We start from the raw sequence: 5648 nt of genomic DNA, 5'->3' as shown, positions 1-5648 counted from the left end.
ATCATTATATTGTAATATTATTTTTCTATTAATTTAATAATAAGAATGTTAGTAAATTTCTAAAAGCAATGTATTCATTATTTTAATGCATTTAAATTATATTTAAACTTTATTCGTGCTAACTAAGTTTAGAATCTAGATAATTTGTTTGGATATGATGCCAAGAGAGAAAATAGCTATTAAACGAATTACGAATATTCTAATTTTATCGCTTATATATCAATTATGTAGAAAGATTTTTCTTCTGTTGACATTTCAAAAATAATTTAGATGATTGACATATTTGATCGACTATCCAGAAAAAATAGTATTAAAATTTAATTAAAAATGGAGATTTATTTTAGCCAGTTTATTTTAGAGTTATCACGCTGATCGTTATGTCATTTATAATTTATCTTCCAAATTGGTTTTTAACAGTCCTGAAATCAACGGTACTACTTCGTCTCGCTACAATGAGAAATCTCTATTGTTAGATATAGTACTTATTGTTAAACATTAAAATAAGTTTCAATAATCATTCAAAAGAAATTAAAATCCCGCCAAATGTAGGAGTTTGCTTTAAAGTTTGTCTTTAGATCATCGCGTTAATGGACATCTGTCATTTGGGGTTTATCTTCGAAATTGGTTCTGAATAGTCTCGAGTTTGACGAAACTTCATCTCGCTACATTTAGAAACCCATCGTTGGATATACAGTATCGTTTGCGAAATGTATCTTGCGCGATTTCCGAGAACCAAGGAAACTCACGAACATAATGTCAGAGCTGCATGCATTTGCACGAATGATTCCTTTGTCTCGATTCTTCGACCAGGGCGAGGCCTCGTCGTTTCCGCTTAGGAGCCTTCGATTATCGCTACTAGCGGACCGTGTCATCGCGAACGAGACCGTTTCCGGGATCTCCGATCGATTATCCGTGTCGTGAACAATGCGTCTGCGTCATGTCATTCGTAGGAATGTAAGGTCGGCCGATGCGAAGAGAAACCGTGGCTTATCGCTAGATATAATGAATTCGAAAATCGACGCTGGACATCTCGCGCGAGGCCTAATAATTACAGCTTAATTAAAATGAAAGGACCAAGATGCAACTCGCCAGGGTTGCAATCTTTTTTTTTTTGCGAACGCATTGACTCGCTCCGTGCTCTACTAAATCGGTGATTTAATTTTCACTTTGCGTCGCAATTACGAGTTTTATCATCGAGTTTTATCATAGTTGCAATTAAACTGCTCTCCCTGATCATCTTCACTGTTTACGAACATGCGACGCGCTGTCATCATCGTCGTTCTCGTTGATGTCTTTATTGTTGTTGCTGACGGTCTATAGTCTCTCTCGAACACTCTCTCGAACGACAAGCAACGAAAATGACGGTGGCCAATAACGATGAGTTTCTAAATCTATGATGAGAGATGTTTTTCTGTTTGCCGCGAGAAATCGTGAAAGTGAGTGACGATACTTATAGATACTCGATACATAAATCAAAGACTTTCCAACAATGCTTTTCATTGAAGTTATTTCAATTCACCATTAAAACAATTAAATTATATTTTTAGGGAAACCTTACGTTCGATAAAAATGTTTTTTATATTGCATGTAAGTATAGGATGTATTGATTGCTAAGTGTTATATTTATCTGTCACTTTGCATTTAATTTATAAATTTTCGTTCAAAATTAAATGATAATGTGAGCTTACAAAAATCAAGAAAATTATTTCTCCTGGAGTAATTGTTCTAATTAAACAAACTAACAATATGATTCTTATGATACTTTGTATTATTTTTATGACAAAATCTTTTTATAGTAAAGATTACGATAAATAATACGTAAGTGAAAAGCAGCGTGTTTTAATTTTTCTTCTTCAGATGCCACTTTCGCTACGCCCTAATTACGGCGACGCGATGTGGGCAGTTTTATATTTGCTACAGGTGCTGCGCGTCGATGCATGGATATCACGATTATGCACGATTAACTCGCGCATTTATCTAATAGTGAAAAAAAGTAATAAAATTGTAAGTGAAACGTTAATGTTGATATAAAGCTTCACTTTGCACGGAAATTATCGAAGTGAAATTGATAGTTACCTTACACCTACAACAAACTTCGAAATCAGGTCGACAGAAATAATTGCCAGTGTCAAACAAATTTCGTCGGTAAAGCAATGTAACTTAAGAAAATCGGCTATTAGAGAGAACGCACTTAGTTCTCTCGAACCATAAATTAACCACAGTGGTATTGTGATTTCAATTAAGTGATTTATTACACCACATTAGTCTGCATAACGTTCTACATTCAGCATCATTTCCGTAATTGAACCTTTACGCTAGGAAAACTAATTCCAAAGGTACAACGTCGCTTTTCATTCAAATTTTCACCGACGACATCGCTTTTTATTCAAATTTTCACTGGGAAGCGTTCCCACAAAGAGAAGAAGGAAAAAATATCAAAGAGATTCAATTCAAAATTTCTTGTTTCTTCACAAAGAATAGTATTTCAACTTCATCCATCTTAAATTATTATAAAGAGATTTAATTCAAAAAATGAGTTTCTTTCTTCACAAAGAGCCTGATCAGCTTTATCTATTCCAAACAAATATAGTTTTTAACGATCCGACTTAGTTTTGTCTAACTCGAAGGGTCCCTGTTGCTTGCAATCCATAAGTTTGTTAGTGTATTTACATCCGGATGGATATACTCCTTCATCGACACTCGCGAAAATAAATATTCGAAATACCGAGTCCGGTAATATCGATGCCTGTTTACAATGATGAAGCGAGTCTCGTAAGCATTTTGCATTCCTGGACGAGCATAACGTTCTCAGCCTTTCAGTTCACGGCAGGAAAAGTGCTTAGCTTAAACTTTCTAAGCGTTTCACGTCGCGCCATATCGCGCTTCATATTCGGCCCCGAGGTATACATACATACACACACACACACACACACACACACGCACAGAGAGAGAAAGAGAGAAAGAGTGAGTGAGTAAAGGAAAAGGGGGACGGCAAAGGGGAAACTATGAAACCAGGTCTGCCATCGCGCAATGCCGATAAAACTGCTCGATGTTCATTTATACGATCGTAGCCGGTTGCTAATACATGTAATTAGAACTCCATGCATGCTCGCAGAGTCCAGTTCTCTGCCCACTTGAATCGCTTAATTACTCCCGCTGAAATTTTTTTTTCCAACTGGCAGAAGCTAAAAGTCGCTCGCACACACAGATTTCCCTTTCTATTTATTTAAGAACTTTTTGTATAACCTGAGTTATAGAAAAAACGTTATCCTCAAGATTTGATACGCCATACTTTAATACAAACAATTAATGCTACAATCGAAAATTAAAATTAAAAAATGTTAGATTTTTAGGTAAAATATTTTACACACACACAAGAATTTATTACATATATATTATATTTTGATATATTGTATAAATAATCTATTAGAAAATAATACAATATATATTGTGTGTGTAAACCATAATATACTGTTAGAATATTAAAACAGAATAATTAGCGATTCAGTATCGTTAATAATATTAATTCTCCTTACCTGGGATATCATTTACAAATCTTTCGGGAAAGTACAGGCCCCCATTACACCATCGTAATTGCGACGATCGGATATGTATATGTCAGCAATGGACTTCCATATTACATACTAGAGTGCTAGCATGCTATAATTTCTTAGAATGTACAGAATGAGATATACGAAATTGATGGTGGTATTATGCGAATTGCCATTTGTAGTACAGGAAGTCATGAATATGGTAGAATATAATATGAATGCAGTAAAATACTTTCACAAATAAATCGCTCAGGTAGTTTCATGTAGAGAATCTTTATACGTAATTACATTTCCGTATATTATCTATTAACATTACTAATTATAAACATTACTAATTATAAATATATTGTAATGAATAGTACAGAGATATCTCATGTACATTGCAAAAGATATTAGATCAGATTTTTTTAATGAACGCATTAATTATTCACAATTATAAATATATCTTAGATAATAATTCGGATAATATTCACACTTTGCACTCCTTTTTTTATATTTTATAAATTAACAGAAAAAGAGAAGAAAAACTGTGTATGTGGTTACATATGATATAATTGCACTGATTACATTACATACACTTCGTGTTGTTTGGCTTGTTTTTAATTGGCTGTAAACACATAAGCCGTTCCTCTTTTGCTTGTAAAATCATATACCTAATTCTAATTCTGGGATCGCATTAGTAACGCATCAAACGCAAGTGAAAAGTTTCGGTAAAATTGAGCATCCTGATGTTTTTCAAACACATAACAGAATTAAAACATGTTCATTAATATGTCCGTGGATGTAATCGAATAAAAACAAATTTCTCAACATAGTTGATACGCCATAATAAATTACTGTTGAAGAGCAGTTTAAAAAACAAATAATATCAAAATATATATATTATAAAAGCACACAAAAGTACTCTGTCATTGACGAATTTATGAATTTATAGCGAAATTTAAATTGTACTTTTGCCAAGAATAATTTCAAGATAGATTGAAGATGCTTTCGATGAGATGAATACCATTACAAACGCAACTCGTTTTCTATCAGAAATATGTAGGTGTAAGATGAACGTTGACGTTCCCAAATTGTCATGCAAATATTGAACGACGTACACGGGCCAGGACTATTTACCTCTTACACACGGTCGGCCGCTCGCGGTCAACTGCAAGTACCGTTGTTTCGTGTTGTCCGGGAATTCTGATGTACACACGTAACCACGGATTACACGTTGTACGCCCGCGCATCCGTAAACAGAAGTCTCCTGTCGGAGTAGTAATTCTTACGATTATGAAGAAAGGAGGGGAGCGGTCAAGCGCCTGCAAAGCCGTTAACCTGCGTCCTCGTCACGAAAAACCGTGTCAATATTCGCAATTGTCTCCCTGCGTATTTTCATGAATATTAATCTCAGAAATGAAATTACAATGAATATAAATCTCAGAAAGAAATTACAATGAAAATGATGAAAAATTTCTTTTGAATACTATATAGTTTATGTTTATAACATTACGGTCAGTTGCTTATGACCCGTTAAACTTTAAACGTCTCATTTCTTGTGTGCTTGAGGTCAGCGCACATTAACGGTATAGTTCAGTGATGTATTATGTGATGTACATATATGTTCTGTATTATGTAATAATAATATATCTAATATATATTTTTTTATATTGATTTGCTTTTTAAACTGCTTTTCAACAGCAACATATTATGGCGTACCAACTGTGTTGAGAAATTTGTTTTACATCCACGGACATATTAATGAACGTGTTTTAATTCTATTATGCGTTTGAAAAACATTTTTATTATATACAGATTTTAAATTAAACTTTTCTAAATCAAAGTACCAAAATTTATTGAAAAATATGATTTTGATAATTAGTTTCTCTTCTGAAACTTAATTTGCCAAATTTTCTCACATTTTATTTTATCTGACAAGGGGAGGGCCAGACGTGCCCGTCTCAGATTCAAGCGGTAATTTTTCTATGAATAGTCCTTAATGAGAAAGAAATTGTGTTAAAGTTTTAGCGCGCGCTTTTCACGCATTCGTCCAAAAAAAATTATGAAAGATTTTCCAGCACGACTTAACCGCTTCGCGATAAACGATAATCGAAG

At 33.8% G+C, this 5648-nt stretch overlaps 1 protein-coding gene across 1 annotated transcript in view; it reads left to right on the top strand.

Moving 5' to 3' along the window:
- Positions 1-5648, top strand: part of LOC115233852 (D-beta-hydroxybutyrate dehydrogenase, mitochondrial) — a 29540-nt gene that overhangs the window by 1172 nt on the left and 22720 nt on the right. The window lies entirely within an intron of this gene.

The sequence above is a fragment of the Formica exsecta genome, unplaced genomic scaffold (assembly GCF_003651465.1).
Source record: "Formica exsecta isolate Colony F162 unplaced genomic scaffold, ASM365146v1 scaffold191, whole genome shotgun sequence".
Classification (NCBI taxonomy): Eukaryota; Metazoa; Arthropoda; class Insecta; order Hymenoptera; family Formicidae; genus Formica; species Formica exsecta.
Note: the sequence above shows the minus strand (reverse complement) of the source record. Positions and strands in the feature narration are given on the sequence as shown.